Source organism: Monopterus albus, unplaced genomic scaffold (assembly GCF_001952655.1).
Source record: "Monopterus albus unplaced genomic scaffold, M_albus_1.0 scaffold239.1, whole genome shotgun sequence".
Classification (NCBI taxonomy): Eukaryota; Metazoa; Chordata; class Actinopteri; order Synbranchiformes; family Synbranchidae; genus Monopterus; species Monopterus albus.
The window spans coordinates 471,634-496,756 of record NW_018128119.1 but is presented as its reverse complement, the minus strand read 5'-3'; the positions used below and the strand labels follow the sequence as shown (position 1 = coordinate 496,756).

The following is a 25,123-nucleotide window of genomic DNA, read 5'->3' as shown; positions in this document are numbered from 1 at the left end:
GAGAATTTCCTGACAGTGGAAACATCTGTTACTGAACCGACCTGTGAAAGCTGTGGTGTTGTGGCATGTGAGTGACGGTAACAAAACACAGTCTGTGCACCACGACGAGGTGAGATTCATACAGTCTCATATGTTCTGAAAGACGGTGTTAAAACCATGACTTGTCAATATTGTCAGGGGTCCAGGGGCTGAAGGTTCTTGCATGGTGTAATCATCTGTATAGTGACGGAATATTTTGCACAGCCTTTACTACTCTATAACAGTGGTTTCAGTGATTATAACTAAAACTTTGTAGACATGGCCATCGACCTTGTAGCCTGGGTTCCTGGCAGCTCTTAACAGCCCAGAGCCTCGTCCCGAAATCTCTGCAGCTCCTCCTGCTGAGACTTCTGCCATCATTTTAATTGGAGAATATGTGAAAACACAGCCTGCAGCTGCTGATTCAGCTCTGGCTCTGTCTGCAGTGTAGTTTATGACTGAAGCGTAGGTTTGGATTAGACACATCAGACACAGCAAACCTCTCCGTCAAGCTGACGACAAGCTATTGGATTAAAAGTTGTCCAACGAGTCCGTTAGCTACAGGACATTGTCACTCACAACTGGATTAGTGCAGGAGAGGCCATGTGTGGCTTTCACAGAAAAGATCATACATTATCCCGTAATTCTATTTGTCCATGTTTTAACAAGGTTTTGGTCAGCGGAAATATTTAGTTTGGAGTCAACAATCACTGTTCTGTTCTTCTCAGGATGAAGTTCAACAATCACTGTTCTGTGCTTCTCAGGATGAAGTGGCTGTTGTTCACAGTAGAGCTGCAGCAGCTAGTTGATCTGTCAGATGATTGGCAGGTGTTTACTCTGCAGCTGTTTTGATACTCAATCACTTTGAGTCTCTTTTTGAAGACGTTCCTGTTTCCTTCATCTTGTGACTGTAACCTGAATCGTTTGGGGTTTTGAACTGCTGGTTGGACAAAATGACACCTGACGGTGTGGTGCCGGGCTCTGGGATGTTGTGATGGGGGTTTCATTAACGGAAAAACCTCATCAGCACAGTCATCAGTAACGCTCAGTAACGCTCTGCTGCTGCAGTCCCAAATTGCACGCGTTGTTTTAACACCTACTACAGAGTGTTTAAATTTTTGTTTAAAACGTGATTTTTCAGTGTTGCACATTTAAAACATTTGTGACTGTGTGTGAAAGAACCTGTGTTTGCATGCAGCGTCGTTGAGGTGCTGCCCCAACACAAATATCTGCATGTTTCCTCTGTCAGCAGGAGAGGAATGTGGATGTGACACTGATCTCACTCCATTCCAGGACTGTGTGTTTGTGTGTGTGTGTGTGTGTGTGTGCAGCCCCTGAGCCTGCAGGGCCACAGACACACACGCACACTGAGTGTGGTGGGTTATTTTTCCACACCCAGACTGTGATGCATTCAGAGCAGGACAGTGATATTCAGCTGAAACGGGGGATGGTTTAAATTTTAATGACTTGGGCAGGAGGAGGCCGTTATTTCATTGGAAACACTTGGGTGCACAGAGAAAAATCTATAATCCTCTTTATTGGAGAGAGTCTCCATGTACGTCCTATGGGAGTCCTGCCTGTGGACGTCTCCATGTTGCGAGTGAGGGGGGTGGTGACGGAGCTGCTGTGAAATCTTTGTTCTTATTCAGGAGGGTTTCCTTCTGAGCACCCAGGGATAATCAGCAGAGTAATAAGTGTCTGATGGCTTATTGTATGATTCAGTTTGAGCTGGTTATCTGAAGGTGATGGCTTTGTATACTTGTCCATATGGATTATGTAAGTGAGCGGGAATTGGACATGATTGAAGTAGATGCTGCGTTCACTTGAGAACAGCAGCCACACCTTCTGGTGTTGGGTGTAAAGTTGGATTTGACAGCTGGTCACGTGGATATATACAAACAATGAGACACTTTTGGAAATACAATATCATATTTGCCTTCTTTCCTAAGTTTGAGCTGAGATTAGTTGCCAGAGCAGCAGGCTGGCTGAATTGCCAATTACAAAGCAAACCAACCTCTCTGTGCACATCACTTCAAATCATAGGGTTCCGGCCTCAATGCTAAGCTAAGGAGTAGATGTCTGAAGTGGACATTTCTGTTTTTCTTGTACTTGTTTAGTCCCCAGTTTTAGTCATTTCAGCTTTGTTTTGTCTGTCATGTTGACAGACTACAGTACCCATGAACCCCGGCCACCGTTGCCATGGAGACGCTGCCATTTAAGGAATTTGTGATGCTTCATAGTTGAATCTGACAAGAAAAACTTTTCTGTTCTGTTTCACTCTGATCTTGGAATCACAAAAGTTTCATGTTCCTCCGAGCTGCAAGAGCCGCAGCTCTGAAATCAGTGGACAGCATGTCAGGGTTTTGGACTCTTGGTCAGAGAAAACCAGACATCTGTGGCTGGGAGAAACCGTAGCAGAGACTTTTCATAGTTTGTGACATTTTACAGACAAAATAATTTGTGGATTAATTAAGAATGAATCAATAATCAGTGTAATTGATCAGTAATAACATCTATAGCTGTGACCTCCTCTGGGTCTCTTGGACAAAGAAATTTCTAGTCTCACTGAGATTTCCCAGTTAAACAAATGTGACTGCACAGAGCCGCCATCACGACCAGAAAACCCTCTTCTGCTGCTGCTTCCCCCAGTCTCTCTGTAGACGGGTGACATTCCTGTATAGACCACAGAAGCAACATCCTGAGCAAAGTCTTTAGTCAGCGCACTCCCCCCTCCTCTCCCGCCTGCTGGATTCCCTCTCTCCGTCCTGGTGTCATTAACAGTGATTTATACGAGGGCTCGCTGGAACAACGATGGTGCCAATAGGTGGGATGTGGGTACAGCGCCCCAGCCGCTGCCGCCCAGCCCTCCCCACTCACTGTGCTGTTCAGCACGCTGGTGATTGATCAATACTAAGACAATGCAAAGCAGAGGGCCAAACAAAGAAAATGCATGCAGAGACACATAAATAAGTGTTTTTGTTTCAGAAGGCGGTAGCTGGTGTGTGTGTGTGTGTGTGTGTGTGTGTGTGTGTGATGAAGAGAGGCTTGTCTGCAGAGACCCAGCGCTTTATTTTTGAAAGCACAGCAGTTCTGTCTTGTATTTAGCATCCAGCCAAACCATCTGCACCGACAAGCAGCTTTAACATGTTTCCAGGTCTGTTGTTTTCTCTGTTCTCCTCCAGTCATGTAGAAGACCGTCTGTGATTTGTGGAGGGAGGTTCTGCCTTGTGTAGGAGCTGACTGTGGGACCATCGGACTGATTTTAGAACATTTTCCACTGCGTGCTGATCGCGGTGGATGTCTGTGGTCAGCCAGTATGGGTAACATCAGCATCACAAGATCAATAAAAATAATCAGCTAATGTTAGCAAACGTTGAAGTATGGTCAGTTTGACATCTCATGTTCAATTTTTTGTTTAATTTAAAAACCAGCTGTTAAAGACGTAAAAATGTGCAGTTTTTGACGTAAAGAAGAAAATATCAGGCTCCAGTTGAACCAGTTCTGTGTCAGAGTTCTGGCCCCAAAATGAGTTTTGTGCATCATTGAGCTCCTGTATAGGCCAACACCCAGATCATATGAACAGGACACGGAGACACACTGGTCTGTGGCTGTCGGCCTGTTGTCGTCAGGGCCACGGTGTCAGTAGCCCACAGAAAAAATACTGGTGGCAGTCACAAACACAACTACGCAGGTTTTTGGATGGGATCTGTGCCAGTGGTGTAGAGTTGTTAGTGGAGCGCCTCCGTTGTTGTTTGCTAACATGACAGCTGCCGAGTGTTTCGTGTGTGTGTGACGTGTCAGGGGTGTGTGGAGACTGAGGCCTGTACAGACCAAAACACGGCTACAGTAGCGTCCCGCAGGTGGGACCATGTCTTGGACCTGTTGTTATGAGGTCATGTTCCTCACTTAATCTGAGTGCTCGCAGTGTTTTGGCTCACTGTTGTATTTTTAAATGCTTTTATCTGAATTATCTTTACTGCATAAAACAATTCTGTGCCCCCTCAGTTCAGACAGGTCACAGAAATGTTCTGATCTGCTCCCCTACACTCACTTTGTCTCAGAGTTGACTACACATTAGTTCTCTTTGTTCATTTTAATGATAGTGTCTAAGTCCTGGGTACAGTAGGCATTTCCTGATTTGTATCGCTGAGTTGTGTATTGTTCTGTATTGCGTTTGGTTTCTCTCTGTTCTTGTCAGGATTCTGCTGCTATCACAAACTTGACTACAGCATGAAGTCTGAAGTTAAACCTGGCTCTGGCTGCACAGACTGATTCTTTGATAAGACTAAACATGTGACATAATACGGTCATATCCCCTGAACTATTACAGCCCTCATAAGATGAAGTCGAAACCTCATGAAGTGTTTTCCTCTAAGACTGTTGCACAGAGATGCTGTTGTTAAGTGATATGCAGATTTATGCAGTCATTTGCATAACAAATCAGTCTGAGTGTTGAGGTGATCGACACACAGAGAGGAGCCGAGTTTTAAGAAGAAAGGCAGTGACAGAGACGGAGGGATAACAGCTCACCTGCTGTTCAGGTGAGTTTCTGGTAAATGCGGTCATTTTCACGCTGCCTCAGCGGTGCTTTGTTTTCAGCGTTCATCGTGCCTGTCAGGAGAGAACAAGGAAACGAGAACTGCCTGAAGATTTACACAAACTAAATAAGAATTTGTAAACTTTCTGCTCCAAGCTCAGCCTCTTGTGATTAGTCTCACTGTGACCCGAGGCTCAGCGTCACACTGTGGCTGAAAACACAACAGAGCAGGATCTCTTAATCATTCCACATCATGGAAAACTCTGCTCACTGTTGCAATCGGTTCTTTTTACCATGCTAACTCTGAGAGACGAAGCAGTCCAAGTAGCTTCAAAACAGTGCTGATTTATTCAATGAACACAGGTAAAAATTAACATTACACGCTCAGGTATCTTGCACCCCCAACATGCACGCAGGCAGCTAAAAGATGAAAGACCCTGAACCCAACAGGCCTATACATTATATCCCTTCGGGCTAATCCCATACTAACAGGAGACGCCAAGCCGCAGCGTCTCCCAGGGACAGCTCTGTAGCTGGCCAGAGCAGTAGCCAAAACATGATGAAAAACAATGTGTGAATGTCTGTTGATTGTGGTGTGTAACTAAAAAAACATTCTAACATGACCTCCAGTGACATGTCATGGCATTAAACATAAGAAAATATTATACTATGGCTACAGTTATACACGTCATAATAATAACATTAAACATCCTGTCTGCTGACAGTCATTAACTTTATATCTAGTTATCCTTGACCATAAGCATCCTGCACAAACTCATGAAAATGACTAAACATTTAACAGCCTAAGCTACACATCCTGTCTACTCTAATACATAAAGTATCTAACCAATATCCATCTGACTAAAAATACCTAACAATCACCATCGTTTATGTTAGTGTTACTCATAGATTTCAGCACAAACTGCAAATAATGTGCAAACATAAACCACGGAGGTGTCAGTAGTTTTGCAGACATTTGGTCCTAATACAAAGTGCTGGACAGATTAACGTGGTGACCTGCTGCAGTCAGAGGATCACCCCTCACGGTTCAGCCTGGGGGAACATACAGTGCCTTGCGAAAGTATTCGGCCCCCTTGAACTTTGCGACCTTTTGCCACATTTCGGGCTTCAAACATAAAGATATAAAACTGTAATTTTTTGTGAAGAATCAACAACAAGTGGGACACAATCATGAAGTGGAACGAAATTTATTGGATATTTCAAACTTTTTTAACAAATAAAAAACTGAAAAATTGGGCGTGCAAAATTATTCAGCCCCCTTAAGTTAATACTTTGTAGCGCCACCTTTTGCTGCGATTACAGCTGTAAGTCACTTGGGGTATGTCTCTATCAGTTTTGCACATCGAGAGACTGAAATATTTGCCCATTCCTCCTTGCAAAGTCTCAGGTCTTTTGCAGACTCCATCAGGTTTCCTTCCAGAATGGTCCTGTATTTGGCTCCATCCCTCTTCCCATCAATTTTAACCATCTTCCCTGTCCCTGCTGAAGAAGAGCAGGCCCAAACCATGATGCTGCCACCACCCTGTTTGACAGTGGGGATGGTGTGTTCAGGGTGATGAGCTGTGTTGCTTTTACGCCAAACATAACGTTTTGCATTGTTGCCAAAAAGTTCGATTTTGGTTTCATCTGACCAGAGCACCTTCTTCCACATGTTTGGTGTGTCTCTCAGGTGGCTTGTGGCAAACTTTAAACGACACTTTTTATGGATATCTTTAAGAAATGGCTTTCTTCTTGCCACTCTTTCATAAAGGCCAGATTTGTGCAGTATACGACTGATTGTTGTCCTATGGACAGAGTCTCCCACCTCCGCTGTAGATCTCTGCAGTTCATCCAGAGTGATCATGGGCCTCTTGGCTGCCTCTCTGATCAGTCTTCTCCTTGTATGAGCTGAAAGTTTAGAGGGCCGGCCAGGTCTTGGTAGCTTTGCAGTGGTCTGATACTCCTTCCATTTCAATATTATCGCTTGCCCGGTGCTCCTTGGGATGTTTAAAGCTTGGGAACTCTTTTTGTATCCAAATCCGGCTTTAAACTTCTCCACAACAGTATCTCGGACCTGCCTGGTGTGTTCTTTGTTCTTCATGATGCTCTCTGCGCTTTAAACGGAGCTCTGAGACTATCACAGTGCAGGTGCATTTATACTGAGACTTGATTACACACAGGTGGATTCTGTTTATCATCATTAGTCATTTAGGTCAACATTGGATCATTCAGAGATCCTCACTGAACTTCTGGAGAGAGTTTGCTGCACTGAAAGTAAAGGGGCTGAATAATTTTGCACGCCCAATTTTTCAGTTTTTTATTTGTTAAAAAAGTTTGAAATATCCAATAAATTTCGTTCCACTTCATGATTGTGTCCCACTTGTTGTTGATTCTTCACAAAAAGTATATCTTTATGTTTGAAGCCTGAAATGTGGCAAAAGGTCGCAAAGTTCAAGGGGGCCGAATACTTTCACAAGGCACTGTAAATGTTTGAACCAGAATCCATCCAGCAGTTGTTGGGAGGTTTCACTCGGAGCCAGATATGTTTCTGGTGCTGGAGTCTGGTCTGAGCAACTGTAAGTCTGTGACATGTTTACAGGTGGATTTGTATGTAAGCCATTTTCGAAGCACACGCCACCTTTGACATACAGCATGGTGCACGTTACAGTGAGAAACAGTGGCTGAGGGAAACGACCTGGGTGTGTCCAGACACATGCTGCCGGGCTGCTTGCTGAACATCGCAAAGCATGTATGAAAAGGCTGCTCTGTCCTCAGAACATACCAGACACTGGAGAGGTGCTAGGTGAGCAGCGTTAACGCAGCAGAGGTGAGAGCAGAAACCTGTCTGCAGCTGCTGAGGCCATTCAATCTGGACTGGAGAGCTGCTCTGACTGGACTATGTTAGCATGGTAAAAAAAAACCAAGGTGAGAACTGTGCACAATGTGAGAATGAGAGGGCAAGAGTCGAGAAACATTAAAACAACAGTGGTTAAAAGTGAAAACATGATTTTCCTGCTGCCCTGTCCCCTGGTGATAAAGCTTGGCACTGCTATCCCCAGTTGGTGTCCCTGCAGTATTAACATTACATCTGAGTCCCAGAGCTTTAAGCATCCAGCCTTCCTGAGAGTAACGCTGACCATCCTAAGGCTGGTTTACACTCCTGCTGCAATGCATTTCCTCACTCCATAAACAAATATTGTTGACAAACATTAATGTGTGATTTGTATGAAAACATTACAAGTCATGTTGGTTTTGTGAAAGAGAAGCAGAGCTCTCTGGGGTCCAGTGTCTGGATGGAGCGGTGCACTGGCCCAGTGTGCGTGCAGAGTGGAGCTGCTGGGATCCGGGCCAGTTCATTCCAGTCTGGACTGCTTTGCTCTGGCACTGACACGCTGGGCTGTCCACTTGGCCGAGCATGCCGCTCCTCAGCTGTCAGCCACCCCTGTATTTAATGCTCCATGTCAGCGACAGAGATGGTCACGACTTGAACCCCGCAGAGCAGTGTGACTGTGGGGGCATCTGTGCCTGCCATTCTGGTCTGTGTAGGTGCATCAGTGGGCTGTCAGTCAGAGGGTGTGGTGATTAATACATACACTCTGGCCCAGTCACATTACTGGTGTCACTGCTGTGATACAGCAGAGCCAATCACAGTGAAGCATGACGACAACAGCTCAACATATGGAAATAATGGCCTGGTCTGGAGCTGAAGAGCAGCATAGTACATGCACATCTGCAGTTCAACCCAGTTTTATTTGTATAGCGCCAAATCACAAGTAATGTCACCCCATGACATTTTACATAGTCAGTTACTATTATGATTATACAGAAAACCCAACAAGTCGCCCTCGAGCAGGCACTTGGCCACAGCCATGTGTTTATCCACATAGTTATATTTTTAAAGGACAAAATTGTATGAGTTCCAAAAGGTCATATGATCCACTATTATACACAAAAAACTGACAAAGGGACCAGAAACTGATGCCATTTATGGATGATGCTGCAGTAGTACTCCAGTACTGGTAACAGTGTGCTTTTGCATTGTTCTATTACTTCCTGCAGTTTGTTTTTGCACGTTGCAACATAGCATCTGAGGGCGTCACCTGAATATCTCTGTCAGCTGTTTGTTTTCTGCATTTGGAGACAGTTTTACACAGGGGATCCTCCCTCTGAATGAGCAGCGGGTCATGTCATCGCCCCACAGTCCGTTCGAGTGTGCAGTCGGTCTTTACGAGCCTTGTGTGCTGACATTCACTGCTGATTCTGATTGGCTGCCTCGTATCTGTTGTCGTCAGTGTGATGATTTAGGGTGGGTGGGCTCACCACATTTCTAATCACACCAGCTCTTTGTTTTACTGCTCAGCTTTCTGCTGTTTAGCCTGATTTAGAAAGGTCAGCGGTGCCCAGCTGGTGCTTGTGTCTGTGTGAGTGCGGCGCTCTCACCCGTGGGATGCTGTAAATCCTACTCGGTTTATTAGCGACTCACCTTCTCCACCAGCCTTGAATCCAGCACACACCCACAGTTGGAGGTGGCGTGTTGCTCCAGGCAACTGGGAGCATGGAGGTGATGTCACAGGCTGAAGCCTGAACATGTCAGAACGGTGTGAAGGCCTCAGCACAGGATCCCTGACACTGATGACCTCTGTTTTCTTTGTCTCATCAGGAACCACCAAACGGGAGCTGCTGCTCTGAAACAGTGAGTGTCCTCTCTCCTCACCGACCTACGAAGTCTGATGTCATGAGCAGGTCTGCACGATATAAACCCTGCCAGGACGATGGCAGCTGGTTTTGTTTTTGTCAGGCATCCTTCTCTGGAGGAAGTCATGCTCAGATTGTTTTCTTTATTCTGTCTTGTTTTTCATTATAGTGCCACGTTTAAAACATGGGTGCTTTTCCACCAAAGGTTTCAGGAATTAATTTCACATCACTTGTACATGTGACAGTATTCTAACAATAGAACAAAGTCCCTCTAATTGTCATCCTCTCCAAAACAACGAAAGCCTGGTCGCTGGTCATAACATCTCCTGCTCCATCCAGGACGACATGTTGTGGGTTGGTAAGAATGCCAGTCAAAAACACTCAGCAATGCAAGAACCACCCTGAAAGTTCCTGTAGCTTCACAAAGCATGACCCCCTGGGCAGGGACTTGTTTCAGGGTCCCTGGGACTTGGTTTAGATCCAGGTTCCTCTGGCGGGAACATGGGATGAGCTTCAGAAGGTTCCTGTTCCTGTGGTCGACGCATGTCTCATGAGGAAGGCTCATCTCTGAGTGCTGGTGTCGCACCGTCTGGAGCCGAGTAGCCTGTAGGTCTACAGAGGACAGTGGAAAACAGAAATCCAGTTCAGAGCGATGCAAACCGAATAGCGGCCATTTCACTTGTTAATCCTCAGTTTCTGTGTTGTTGACTCAGTTTGATGGTCACTTTTAAGACTGTTTCTGCTTTGTTGTTGTAGTGTTTCTGATCACAATCTACAGAAATAAAATCATAATGGCCATGGTATCACATTACAAAGTATAGTTATGTGATGGTATAATGGTATTTTATCAGGCCATCTGATAGTGATACCAGGAGTCATGTCACAGCTGACAGGAGGCTGACATTAGAGGCCGCCTCAGAGGTATGTGGAAAGTGGCTGTAAGCTTTACTAAATAAATTACATTAACCAGGAATCTGTCACAGTCAGATATACATTGAACTGCCACGTCATCTGGTCTCGGTTCGGTTATAATATGCAGTGCTGGGCAGTAATTTCATTACTTTTTCCATTAACGTTCTTACTAGAAGTTTGATGGGGTCTGGTCTGGGATATGGCTGAGCTGTGGAGCAGGCAGATGTTGGCCTCAGGTACATTCAGGAGTCACTGCTAGCTTTGAGTCAGAGGGTACAGTGCCCTCACCGAGGCCAAAGCTAAGCTAGCTGCCAGCTGTGGCTGCTGCCTGGCAAACTGCAGCGCTCTCGTTTTCTGTATGCGGAGGTGGAGGACGGTAAAGGCACTACATACACCGACTAGCCACTTTATTAGGTACAACTGTATGCACTTCGATGTAACACTTCTGCCTTAACATCTGTGTTTATGAAGATCAAATGTTTCCGGTGGTGTTGACATAAATGTATTAAATCAATTACATGTTTATTACTGAGGTTGTAGTTAAAGGTGGTGTTGTACTGGACCAAATTATATTCGGAGGTGTCTATAATTTTGTCCTCCCCAGCTACATACACGGGAGGGTCAGAATATTAGGAACACATGCATCAATAATTAAATCCAGTGATATGATACATGTTGTGAAATGAGTCCTGTTGTAATAAGTAACAGTGAGTACTTTGGTATTTTTCTGGTAGTACTTTTGTGCTTTTACTTAAATAACAATGTGAATGTATTTCTACTTTTGTTGAGGGACCAGTTCTGAGTACCTGTGTACAGTATGTGTATATGTGGTTACACTTGGTGCTCTGTGGCTGTGTGTGTTCACTGCAGCCTGAGAAGGAGCAGTAAGGCTGAATTAGGGCGGATTAACTGTAGCCTGTATCTGTCTCCTCCCTCTACCTTTTCATTTTCTCCTCCTCCCTTCTGTCCTTCTTCTCCTGTCCTCTGCTTTTTCTGGCTTTGTCCTCTTCTCCCCTCCTCCGGTATTCATCAGCCCCTCTGCTGTCTTCCCTCGTGGCTCTTGCCCTCCACCCATCCCTTTCCTTTCTTTGCTCCTCAGCCAGTCTTTACTAGATCTCATCCCTCATTCCATCTTTAAATGCTTCCACTCCCTCCTCTCCTCTTCCCTTATATCACCTCCTCCTTTTTCCCCCTGTGAGGAGACAGCAGGGGAGCGCGAGCTGCAGCAGGGCAGAATTTACATCTTGATATATCAGTTTCCTGCAGCGGCGGATGGCGTGTGGCCGGCGCCGAGGCCCTGCCATGAGTTACCGCAGTGATTATCAGCAGAGACGGCTACTCACTGGCCACTTCATCACTGTGACTGGTGGGGAGGGTGGCGAGAACCGAGGGAGAAAAAGGAGAAGGGGCAGAAAAACAGAAGGAGAAATAAGAAAAACACAATTGGAGGAGGGTGCAGGCGAAGGCAGTCGCGACTTGGAGGAACAGGATCGTTAGTGGAGACACAGAGAGAAAACAGCAGCAAACAGGATGTGAATATGCATGAGATGAAAAGATTCTGAGGTTTGTGCCCATAATAAGGTGAAGGACTCTGCATGAGTCAACACTTTGGGCACGTTGGTCTCAATCAAATCCTCCATCCTCATACACAGAGGCAATTCAAAGTGCTTTACAGAGGCAAAGAAAACCGGAAACAGCATTAAAACCAGAGTGAAACCAATTAAGACAAAATGAAGATGAAACAGCATCAGAGCTAAAAGCAGCTTCACCCTGTTTGGTTCTGACCCGAGGTTCTACCAGCTGACTGTTTCCTAAGGATCTCAGAGCCATGCTGGCTTTGGATTGTTCTAGGAGGTCTGTGTATTTGACCCCATGATGCCAGTGAGTGATTTATAAACTAGCAGAAGCAGTTTAAAATTGATTATGTAGGTAACTGGTAGCCAGTGTAAGGAAGAACTAGAGTGATGTGCTCGGTTCTGGTTGAAACTCTGGTCGCAGCATCTGAATGAGCTGAAGTTGTCTAACAGTCTTTTTGGGAAGACCGGACAAAAGTCTGCTGGAAATGAAGGCATCACTGCACCTACTGCAGCCCTGTTGGATCAGACCGACTCAGTTTGACACAGGTGTTGCTAATAAAACCACCACTGAGTGTAGTTGCTGTGCAAATTTACAGCTTTAAGCCACTGATACCCCAAATCTGTGGCTGTCAACTAACTGCTAGCTGTGCTACAGAGATGCCAAGCTAATGGGATGCGAGACTCAAACAAGCTGGCACAGATGTGTAGCCCTGGCTCCATTAATACTGGGCAGCTGCCAGGTTTTACAGTAATAAATACAGCATGTGAGTGGGAAAACAGATTAGCATGACATAAACGTAACCTCAGGGCGACAGGGCTGGTGCTCTGCAGCTTCACCTTAGTCAGCATCTGCAGACAGAGGGGCTGTCCTCCTGTGGTGGGTGAGTTCATGTCTAGACCGGCCGCTGCCCGCCATCCAGCCCAAGGAAAATCTGACACACCCGCCTCCCTCCTGTAAAAGCAGAGGAGAAAAAGATCGAAGCTGGGCTGCATGTCCGTGTCACTCTGGGCTTACTCCAGTGGAAGGTTCCAGGTTCCTGGATGTGTCAGCACTGCGGCAGCCATAAAGCAGGAGAGAGCGCTAGTGGGACCTGCACACTGACAGAAATATGGAATGGTTTCCAGATATGAGAGTGCAGGGATTATAGCGGAGCCGTTAGTGCTGTATATGAGTGTTTTTTTGCTTTTTTGTCTGATGAGGAACATGTGTAGATAAAAAAGTGAAAGTCCTGTCAGGCTGTTTCTGCTGCCAGAGCACAGAAGCATGGAGAGGAGGAGTTCGTGTTGCATTTACAGTCATGGGAAATATTCTCTGGTGTGTGGATTGTTTTTCAAATTAAATGCAACACAGCGTTTAGTTTTTATTTCTTCACAGCCTCCTCATGTTGCTCTGAGTTGCAGCGATGGAATCAGCATAAAGGCATAGACGGTGTCAGGGATGCTGTTGCGAATCACAGGGCTTTTATTCAAATAAATCATACAGTATTTATTTGGTGACAAAGTCTGTGTTTGATCTATAAAATATCTGTTGATCTTTACTGTGTGTCACGTCATTGTAAACTGTCGTCATACTGCAGCAACCGATGAGGCAGGCTTTGCAGTGAAGTGGTTGGTCAGTTGTCAGGCCTAAAGTTAACATGAGGAGGTCAGCTGTGTAGCATCTGTTGCCATGGTGATTTACCCTGGTTAAAGGTCTGTGTGTTACAGAGAGTCACATGTGAAGACAGTGTACAGTGGATCCCCCTGTGCCAACCTGAGTCAGGCTGATCCAGCAGTGCTGCAGTCGTTCACTCGGTGTCCACACTGAGACACAGAGCTGTTGTTTCAGCTGTTTGTGCTGCTGTTTACCTGCACTTTGCATCTGAACAGATAAGATGACATGAACTCCGGTGTTCACCTGACCAATCAGCGTCAGCTCTGTTTCACTTGCCAGATACAAAACTGAACACTGTTATGTTGATATAAGAGGTAAACCTAGGATTATATCACCAACCAGACGTGTCTGATGTTGCACATGAGGAGTAAATAAATGCAGTTTTCAAGAGGCAGGTTGTGTGTATCTGTGTGTGTGCTTCCTGCACATGAGGGAGATGCGCATACATGTATTTTCTTGGCTGGTGAATAATTTACTAGTGCGCGTGGTTCAACCTTGCTGCGTCCTCTGAAGGTCCACCACACACTGAGCCTTCGGCTGTTGCCCCTCCCCCAAATCCCATGTGCTGCTCTGCCCCCCTGCTTGTGAACACATCCATGTGAACATGCAGAGGCTGACCAGCTGATACTGGGTTAAATCTGTCCTCCAGCTTGTTTAATACTTCATCAGCAGAAGGACGAGCGAGGACGGTGTCAGACCCATGAGTGTGGCCATGCAGAAGAACACCGACCATGTTTGCAAAATGTCGGGGGACTCCGCAACATGTGTCTCGCCTTTGGGAAAATGTCTTTCGTAGCTGAGACGTGAAGGTCTGTGGAGGCTTTGATTTATGTTGCACTGCTGAGCTGAGCTACAGCCACCTGTACCGCCTTTGTCAACAGAACACACCTGCACTGGATGGTTGACCTCATGTTTGTGTTGCAAACTGTTGTCAGTTAATTAAACTACAGTACTGTGGCCTTGTCCAGCGTGAGCTATACGGTGCATTGTAGAGCAAAGTTCTGCCCTGTCAGGGCTCCAGGCTAACACTTCATACTAGGTGCACTGGTGCCACCTGTTTATTTTGCAGTCACAAGCAGTGCAACCTTTGAAAAAGGTCAGTCTTACCTTAAATAAATTTGTTCACACAATGCGACTGATCACTCGCAGTCTGGAGCCCTGCCTGTTCATTTCCTATAGGACATGGGTGTCAAGGTGTCATAGCCAATTTTGTGTGAGTGCTTCTGGGTTTTGCAGCGTGTTCTTTCATGAAGAATAATCGGAATCGAATATCAATTTTCAAACATTTATTATCATAACTAAACAGACCATCGAATAAAGCAATTTACAGAGCTCTGGGTTCCATCTCTATCTGAAGCCCTGACCTCAACAGCAAAACCGTTCAACTCGTCTTCAGGATGAGAAGGAACACTGTCCTCCTCCATTCAGTTAAAAAAAATTTTTTGTATAAAATCTGACAGCGTTGGCATCGTCACATTCGTTAACTTGCAGGATGTTGGCTCCTCTGCCACAGCAGCAAGCAGCAGACAGAGCCGGTCAGAGACCGGCTGGTGAACACAGTGGAGCACTGAGCAGCTCCAGAGCCCGAGGTTTCCCTCAGGAGGAGGTGGGGACCAAACCCAGAGCCAACAGAGAGGGAGCACTGGGCTGAGGGGGGACACGGACACACTGCACACGGAGGAACGTGTTGATCTGGAGCTGGTGGATGTGGACATAAGCTCAACTTATCGGTTTAAAAGGTGGTTGTGTGTCAGTGTTGTGTTCTCTGCTTGTACTTGTTCAAAACGAGTGGACAACAAATATCAGGTTTAAGAAGTGTCTAATCCTTCTTCCCACTTGAGTTTGGAGCCTGTTATTGGGTTTCTATCCAACATGTCCTCTAATACCTTAGCAGACCAACACATACAGTCTTCACTGATGCCCAAATAGCTTTGGCGCCGCCATAGTTAATCCTCCGACCAGTTGAGGAACAACAGCCTCTTCTTAAAAGGAAAAGGGTTAACATGACCACTTGATTAAGGTCATTGACCGATGGTTAAAAGAAATCCACTCTCCACCCTGAACTCCTGTGCCTCTGTTCTGGCTGCCTCCATTAACAATTTCACAGCTGATCATCTGTCACAGCCAGTGGCATCTTTGGTGGTTTCATTCCACCAACTGTCCAGAACTACAAGAGATTCAGTTCACTAACACAAACCAGCCATATCTCAGAGGCCTGAACCAGTGAAAGTGTGGTATAGCTGATGCAGCCAGTTTTGATGCTGTCAGTGCCTTTATGTGTGGTGGCCTGGTGTTTGGATGAGTCATGGGACAGTGAGTCTTTAAACGCAGCTTCGAACCAGTAGCTCCCTCAGCTTTGACACGGACGTCGTGATGTTGTCCCTGATGGATATCAGCTGGTTATTACACAGTAAGCTGAACTGCATTGTTGTCTTTTTTTTTTTTTTATAAAATGTTGCCTTTCCACTTCTAATAAAGCCCTGTACACACACAACCCTGATGACAACTGGCTGAGCTGAGGTGAACAGATACACAATGAGACAATAGTCACGCACGAACAGCTCACAAAGACTCTATCTGCTCGTAGGAGGAAGCACAGGAGGCTTTGTCTGCACAAAGGAAGCCTCTTCATCGATTCGATGCTTTCTCTGACCCCCCACCACCACCACCACCACCACACACACACACACACACACACACACACACACACACACAAAAGGCAAGTGGCTGCTGTTTAATTGCTGGTGTAAATCAGATGAGAAGTTGCTGCCTCCACGCAGCAGTGCTTCTATTAAAGATCCAGCCTGGGCATGTTCCTGTTCTTCTGTCTTTGTGAGGACCGACTGAATCATAGGACACTTTCCCCTCAATGTTGTGTTTGTGTACCTTTGTGGTTACCACTGTGTATGAAGTACATGTGTGGCTGAATGTGCAGTGGTGTGTGTGTTTCCAGTGGGCAGCAGCAGCCATGCCCCAGACCGGCCTCAGCTATTGGCGTGACCGTGCAGCACCGTGTACCAGCCCAGCTCAGTACTCTTGGTTGTTTGTCGTGTTTCACATGGCATAACTGCTCCACACTCTCGGCTGTGTGGGTGGTGATAAGAAGTAGACGTCCCCTGCTATGATTTCTGTTCTTTGCCAGTAAAAGCAACACGGTGATGATGCACTAAGCTGTTTTTTTGTTTTCCTGTTGATTCACAGCTTTAGCTTCTCTGCAGTGTCAGCAAACTGGCAGGAAACAGTGGTGTGAGGCAATGTGGAGGCCTGGGAGATTATTTATCCGAACTGGGCTGTAGATCACCAACATTTGGAGCTACTACCATTAACCCTTTGGTTAATGGTAATTGGTGACATCACTAAATGAGGTGTACTGTGAAATGTAGCAGGTGGATTATTGTAGATATATATTTTTATTCAAAACAAACTTGTATGGCATCATGTTCAACTGCTCAGTTCATACACAGGCCACCACAAACTGTTGTTGTGTTAACTCATCTTCAATGTGGCTTTCTTGACAGTAAACCCAAAAAGCCATCAAACTGCTGCCTCTGTGTTCATTTTACACAGCCTCCAGGGTCCCGGTACTTGAAAGCTTTGGCCTCACTGATGCTGCTCCCTCATTTACTCAGCTCTCTCTCCTTCTTAGACCTCCAGCCTCTCACTCTGCCTCGCCCCATTTATACAGGAGGTGGGGCGAACTTGTTTCTGCTAAAATATCACCTGTTGTGGCAACATTTTGGAGGGTTGACATTGACCCCTCATGCCGATAAAGAACAGCAAGGCAGTGAATGAGCAGTGTGAAAGGGCTAATAAGAGAACAACAGGCATTTTGTGCCCTTTAACTCTGAAACCAAGCTGAACCCCAGCCGTGGTGTGGAGTGGCTCTGAGGCCGACAGCCCTGACTCTGTGTGTCTTCACTCGCTGCCATGAATTTCTGAGGCCAAACAGCATTTAATCTGATCTCTTCCCAAGAGCTGTGGTTTGGCAACTACTTTGGTTCAGGTTCAGGAAAGATGGTGGTTTTTCTTAAATGTCTTAGGCCACAATGAACTGTTTCTGTACTGAACCAGACCCCTGTCACTCTGAGACCTGAACCAGGAGCCATGAGAGTCTGAACAGAACTAGCACATAATCACTAGAATCACTGCAGGTGGATGTCGAACGGTGCAATCAGATTTTCACCAAATATGTGAAGTAGAAATATTTCTTCATTGTTTTCATAGAAAACATGATTCCTGTAGGTCTGCTTTGTATTCCCAGCATAGTGAATGTGCTGGAGCAAATTAGGGGACGGAATTGTCCACGGGCGACACAGTATGGCTAAACGAAAGAGAGAGATGTCTGTGCACTGACCTTTGACTTGACTGATAACTGACAGAAAAACAATCCTCACAGTGCACAGCAGGACCTGGACTGTGTGAGGAAATGTGAGCTGGCAGATTGATGTGGGGTTTTCAGAGTTCACCCTGACTCTGTAGATGGACTTGTACTGTCTGGGCTGTTCCATCACAGTGAGCACCACCCGTTCACGCTCTGAGATGTTATGATTTGACACAGAGAGAGAATTAACTGAATGACTCAGACTGGTTTACTGTGACTCAGCTCTCTTCCTGTCATGTCATGAAGTTGAAGGGTGTGTGTGTGTTGCAGTCAAAGACAAAGTCTTTCTTTTCCTTTCTATAGTTTAACTGATCTCAGTGTGGGTTTGGAAATTGGGGTTAATGTACATTTAATTCACACATCCTCTCTCTCTCTCTCTCACACTCACTCACACACACACACACACATACACAATAATGTGTGAAGTGGGAGCCAAAACATCTGGATCTCTAATTAGGTTTCTGGAAGCTGCCCCATCCAAAGGACCGCAGAGCAGGAACTCTCTCTCTCTCTCTCTCTCTCTGTGTGTGTGTGTGTGTGTGTGTGTGTGTGTGTCTTTCTGTGGTTTAGTGGACACATAGCTAGAAACCATCATTGTGAGGACATGTTGTCTGGTCCTCGCCCCTTCACAGGGCTGTTGAGGGAACTGGTTTTAGGGTTAGGTGTTAGGATCAGGTGTGAGATTTTAAAGCTATAAAACCAGGCCTGTGGCTTTGGTGCAGTGGGACTGGGTGTGTTGTCCTGCTCACTGTGATGCATGGCACTTTTAATTCCTGGAACAGAAGATGGAGTATTTTCTCACACTATGTAAAGTTCATGCTAAGTTAAGTAAATGAATAAATAAAAACAAACAAATAATTATATCAGTAGTCACTAGTATCTACTCAGTATCTAATATAATGTGATGTGACACTATAAAAGCAAAATTTAAACCTGCAGTAAAAGTTGGCAAAACCTTAAAGAACTGTCACATCAGCTCCTATTATTGTATTCTGATTAAAGGTAAATTCAAACTAGTCTCCCAGTTCATAGGTTAAAGTGCTAATGCAGCTAATACTGGAAAAAAGGTACAGGCGTGTGGCACTCCTCTAAACTTTAAGCAAACCGATGGCAGCTTCTCTCCTGGTTATTTCTCCTGCAGCATTTTTTCAACCTCACATGTGATGTTGAGGTTAGGGTGGTGGGCTAGGAAATGTGTTTTGGTTGTGACTGTCTGCATATCTACAGAAACACGGCTCCGATGTCCAGCAGAAACCTGAACTGTCCTTCACTGGCTTCAGGTTTGTTGGGCGCAGCTTTTCTGGCACAAACATGGTCACAGTGTTTCACACAGACCTACAACCTGGACCTGACAGCACAGGGAGTGACAAACAATCTGGCAAATCCTATAAGCGCCATGAAGATCCAAAGCCAGTGTCTTGTGTGTCCATGACAAATGCCGCACACTGTCTGACCTGAGGCTGGTTGCTGGTGCAGCAGGTGTTGTGTGTCACACTCAGACCGACGTTGCCTGTGCGGATGCACAGAGATCACTGTGGTGGCTGCTTGTCTGCTCTCGGCACGTTCTCGAGCTCAACATGCTCCTCAGTCATCTGCTCCCCTTCCCTGTGCTCTTGCATCATATTGAAAGATCATCGGTGGCGTCTGGATGTTATTTGTCCCAGTGATTGTTTACATCATGTTAAAGCAGGATTTGATTCAGAGTGTCTAATGTGGCAGATGTCCTCAGTGCCGTTCGACCTGCATTGTTTACGGGGCCAATATGTTCTGCAGCATCTGTTTACTGTGGTGGAAGCGGTACTAAACCCCAATGTGAAAACACATCCTGACCTGGACATGTCAGTGAGGCTAAGTAACAGTATGTGAGTATAACAAGGAAAGATGTGCTTAGACGTACTCAAAACTACATTATGTGATTCAATTACTCTGGAAATGACATTTTCCTGTTGCATTTGGCTGAGCTGTATTTTATGATTTGATAAATGGCTGCAGCTAATGATTGTTTTATTTATGGACTCATCCTCTAACTCTGTCCTTGGTTGTGATTGTGTCAGACATTAGTTAGAAACACAGACGCAACTACCCCGAGCCTGAGGTGTAGATTTATTAGAAATGATTACAAATAAATTAGAATTATGAAATTGATCCAATGAAAAGTGCAGATCTGCATGTTTGAGAAACTGGAAGCAGGACGTCAGGGGTCGCAGTCGAGTCCCCCATGTCCATAGTTACAGAAGCCTGCTACATGATCCGCATGTGTGACTTGGCACAGGTTTTACACCAGATGCCCTTTCTGATGCAGCCCTCCCATTGTATCTGGGCTTGGGTCCAGTACTTGGAGTGCACTGGCCTGTGCGACCTCAGCAGTGGGGTGCAATGCATCGGCCACGAAGTGAGCCTGGGTGACCCGCACCACATGGTAGGTGAGAACACTACCACCAAAAAAAAACTTGTTTACATATATACTTAGGAAAACTATTAAATAAGTGCATCAGAGTAAAAGTCCTTTAAAATAGTAAAGTAGAAGTATCCAGTTGAAAAATAAAATGCCAAAGTTACAGGAACCTGGATATTGTAATTAAGTGCATTTAGTGGTTTTCGCATGTAAAAATACCCACAATAACTGATGAGTGACAGAACCAAGTCTTGTGTGGAGGCGGAGAGGCCTCGGTATTGGCTGTGACGCTGATGAGTTTTGCCACTTTTCGTTTTCCTTGATTATAATTAGAGCGGATGGGAACAGAAGGCGCCGCCTCAGACCACTGCTTCTGTCAATCAGCCCATTTAGCAGGGATATAATGCACAGCTATGATTACACAACGGCACACACACAGGAGTAAGTGTCATATTTTTTTCTAATTCCCCTTTTATTTTGTTCCCTTTTTCTTCTGTATTTATTTTTTTAATCTCATTCTCTCTCCTGGAGTCCTTATTTCTAGTAACACCGCTGCATACACTGTGGCCAAAAGTATGTGGACACACATTCGGTCTCTGACACTGTCCTAATTCTAGGAACTAATTAGCAGGGTAACAGATACTGTAATCCTGCTCCCCACTGTCAGATCACAGCTTCTTTCTGCTGAGTAACAAACACAGACACATTCTTAGATGCTGTGTAACTAGAAAACAAAATGAGTCTTGAGTGATGAGAACGTGCCGGACACTCCTCGCTCTATAAGGTCACCTGGGCCAGCTGCTGTAGGTGTCCTCGCTGAGGGACACACAATCACTTGCCACCTGGCTTCACACTGACTGTGGATATTCACAGAAACAGATCAGTCACTTTTATTTCACCTCTGTTTGTGTCAGAGTTTGTAGCCCCGATATATTTGCTTCTTACCAAAACGTCTGTTGAGACAGCAGTTGCAACACTGTTCACATGCACTTTGAATATTGTAAATGGTTTGTCAGCCGGACAAGCTCTCAGCTTCTCCTCATTATAGATTAGTCCGCCCATTGTTTTCTCTTCTTGTGGTTGTAAAAAACTACACAAAACGGTTAAAAAAATCACGTCCCAGTATTTCATCACACACAATGATGTCAGCAGTGTCTACTTTTGTCTGAGTCCAAAACCTCAAACACAAATAACGCTTTAAAAAACCTTAACTTCCCACAGTGACAGTTTCCTGAATTGCCTGTATTATTGTTGATAGTGACAGTCTCGAGGTAAACAGCAGATATACAGCGTTCATGTCACACAGTAATCCACCAGGAGTGTGTGCCTGTACCTGATTGGTTGTTGGTGGATGACATCATGTTGGGTTTTTCACACAGAGTGACAGTCTGTGTGAATCCTGCCTTGGTCATGTTCCCTGATCCTGTATGTGTAATTGTGTTCTGCTGATTTTACTTTTCCCCTCGATTCGACATTAACCCTGTCTCTGTTCATGAAGTCTACCGAGTCAGACTGAAATATTAATTGTCTCTCTCTTCACACAGATTTTTATCTGTGGTCAAAATGTGAAGTCTGTCTGCCAGGGGATGATTCGTAGGATTCATGCACTCAGTGTGTGTGAGCTATGCTAAGCGTCCCATCCTGCAGAGAGCAGTCATGGCTGGAGGAATGCTAGATACAGAGCACTCTCACCCTCTCTGTCACTGCCTGTCTGCAGACCGCCTCTCTCCCCAGTGTGCCTCTCCTCCTTCCCTCCCTCGCTCTCTGACCATCTGGTCATCCTCTGTCGCCTGCTGGAGGCTCTGCCACACACACACAGACTCGTGACATTTAAAATGTGTTGCCTTGGAGATAAGAGTCTGTGTGTGTGTGTGTGTGTGTGTGTGTGTGTGTGTGTGTGTGTGTGTGTGTGTGTGTGTGTGATACAGCATCGATCTGCAGTAATGTTGTACACTTCCTGGTAGCACTGTCAAAATCCTGTCTATGATCTCTTCTCGTCAGCAGCACTGGAAGCTGCGCAGTGCCTCAATGTCGCTGCAGATTTTGTTACTTTGCCATTTTCCTCTGTGATAAAGGCACATATCTGTAAATGTGTTGATATCACTGTGTGTCTAATAATCTTTCAGGCACAAACAATGGCCAGTACAAACTTACAGCTAAACATTTAGCAGTCAGTGTGTAATGAAGCTGCATCATATTACAGGTGGACAACACCTCACAGCTCGGAGTGAGGCGACACCATCAGTGTTGTGTGTTCACTTTGTCTCCCAGTGTCAGCTGAGCCCAGCGGTCACTCATCATTACCATCAACAAAGCAATGCACATCAGTGTGTGTGTGTGCATGTGTGTGTGTGTGTAATGTAAACGCAGAGTGGTGACCATCGGGCAGCTTCCTAAGAACAAGTTTAGTCTGCAGCCAAGTCACAGTTTTATTCAGGCTGGATGGTTTTCACACAGTAAATCTTGATGTCTCTGTGGTTCTGGTGCAGAGCAGGCTTCAGGACGTGATACTGCCGAGGAAGATGGTCGACTGAACGTGGCAGCTGAGGTCACAGCTGACTTTGTTGTCGGTAGTCACCCTAAATCATAGCAGCCTCAGAACCTGGCCATAAACTGAACTGCCGCAGTAGCATGTCTGTGCTGTCTGTTCTTAGCCCTGCAGGCTAAGAACGTATTTAGAACTTGACGCATGTTGAGGGACATAAAAACATAATATCAGTAGCTCTTCATTTGGATTCTGGGGATGAAGTGTCTGGCTTCATGTCCAGGCCTCACTGTAGTGACGTTAACTGAATGCTTCCTGCAGCACTTCATTGTGTGCAACCCACAGAAACCGTGATTTGCCGTTCTCTCCACCTCTAACAAGCTGCAGCCTGTCGCTGTGAATAGATCTCACCACTTGTCATTTCAGACCAATAATTCAGCTCTGTTTGTGTCAGAGAACACAGAGAGAGAGCCTCAACACATTTACATGTAGGTCCTCGGTCAGGCAGGACTCGTGGTCCTAGTTTTCTCATTAACGTACCCACAGGGTCTCAGGGTCCCGTCAACACCTAGATCACATTCACTGTCTGAAGTACTGCGGGATTCTGCAGGAGACACATTTTGCTTAGTAAGCGCCAGTGCTACCAGACATAATGGCTCCATCATGCTTTTGCAGCTTGTGATGAATAATCACAGAATTAGTAACAGTGTGGTGTTTCTGCTGTCACTGGGTCTGACAAAACGCATCTGAAGAAATACAGCGTGAACAAACATAGCCTGAAGCTGCTGCTGCTCAAGTGCTGTTTTCACAACATCACTATCAATTTACTATAATCATAGCTCTTAAGAGGAAACCGTGCAGGGAGATGGGATCCTCCGTGAGTATTGTTCCCCTGCGACCCTCTGCAGGAGGAGCAGTATAGCTAATGGATAAGGAAAAGACATCAGTAATAATGGTATTTATTAAATATGAAAACTATCTATAGATGGGTATTTCTTATATGTTGGCGAGGTGCTGGTTCTCTGAAGACTCAGCGTGATGAATCACCTGTGGCGTGGAGACGAGCAGCAGCAGTGCTGTTGTCAGAGGGTCTCCTCGCAGAAACCTCCAAACACAACGCTGCTGTTACCCTCTGGACACATGCATACATGAGTGATCGGGCCTAAATTCAAACACCAACAACACATCAGACTTGGTGTGTTTATCCACAGCTCCACCAGAGCGAGGGGGGTGGGGGACAGGTGAAATGTCTGAGCACCAGTTTGGGGGCTTCATGAACAAGTTTTAATTTGGGATCCATCTAAATCCCATGATTTCACGAAGCACAGTATTTAGTGCAACACTGGGCGGTGTCGCTGTGATCAAGGATGTATCGGACACACACGCCGCTGCCTCTCAGGCCCTAAGTGGATTAAATGGATTCGAAACACGAGCCACAGCCGCACTAATAGCATTGCTTGAATTTTAAGCAATTCATGGTGGATTGATTCTGAGACTAAAGAGCAGCAGCATTGTAACTGAGAAGCATGAAGCACTCTCAGTAATGTGTCTCTCCCACACTGACACAAACTGTACATTAGCTCAGTCTGCTCAGGCAGCGCCATCTAATAGGCTGTATAATGGTGATATGTTTGGACGGAGCTGTTGCTGTCTGATCGTTGTGCTCAAATGTAAAATCTGGATGTTACCAGTTCTGGCGGTGCTCCTGGGGCCAAGGGCCAGTCCAGACCCTTCAGAGGAGAATGCCGAAGCTGGAACACAAGCTTTTCAGTGAGATATTCGTTTACTGGCTTCCTGTAGACACTGTTATTTCTAACATGTGGAGTCGCCTGCATGTTTATAAGTGACTTTGCAGCTGTTTGTTAATGTGTGTGAGTCCTTGTTGGTGCGAACCACTCACAGACACTGGCAGCCGCTGATTTCACATCAGGATCAGGAGTTCTAATGAATTCTACTTTTCCTTTCATCCTTTCCTCAGTCTAGACGCATAGGGCATGGCCAGGTCAAACTCCTCTGGCAGCACTGGGGCAATCACTTGTTGGGCCCCTATTGGCCCCCACTATGCAAACATTTCCACCAGGTGCCCACAAACTAACCAGTACCATAGAGCTGAAGTTTTTAGTTGCTTCTTTGACTTGAAAAGTTAAAAAGTAAATAGGCAACACATTTGAAAATTGATTCATGGTTTGCCATAAGTAATTCTCTAAGTAAAAAAGCTTAAAAAAATCCACTTGTTCCAGCTTCTTACTGTGCATATTTGCAACTTTCCCAGTTTTCATTGATAGTAAACTCAAAATCTGGAGCTTTGACTGTCAGACAAAAAAGGCAAATAGATGTTATATGTTCACCAGAGCGTCAGGCTGTAATGATGAGCCTTTGCTCACTACTTTCTGACTCTATACTTTAATAATTAATTATTAATGGTCAGACATATGAATAATGAAAATCACTGTTCACTGTGGCCTTAAA

General features: G+C 45.4%; 1 protein-coding gene across 5 annotated transcripts in view; it reads left to right on the top strand.

Annotated features, from left to right (window-relative positions):
- enox1 (ecto-NOX disulfide-thiol exchanger 1) overlaps positions 1 to 25,123 on the top strand; it is a 69,823-nt gene that overhangs the window by 13,804 nt on the left and 30,896 nt on the right. For 2 of the 5 annotated variants that reach the window (XM_020620509.1, XM_020620508.1), the window contains one exon: positions 9,216 to 9,248. The exons of 1 other annotated variant lie outside the window; for it this stretch is intronic. The gene's annotated coding sequence lies outside the window, so the exon portion shown is untranslated. Of the gene's footprint in view, positions 1 to 9,215; positions 9,299 to 9,338; positions 9,857 to 25,123 lie in introns of those variants that run through there. 2 more of the 5 variants (XM_020620510.1, XM_020620512.1) reach the window with 2 other exon arrangements.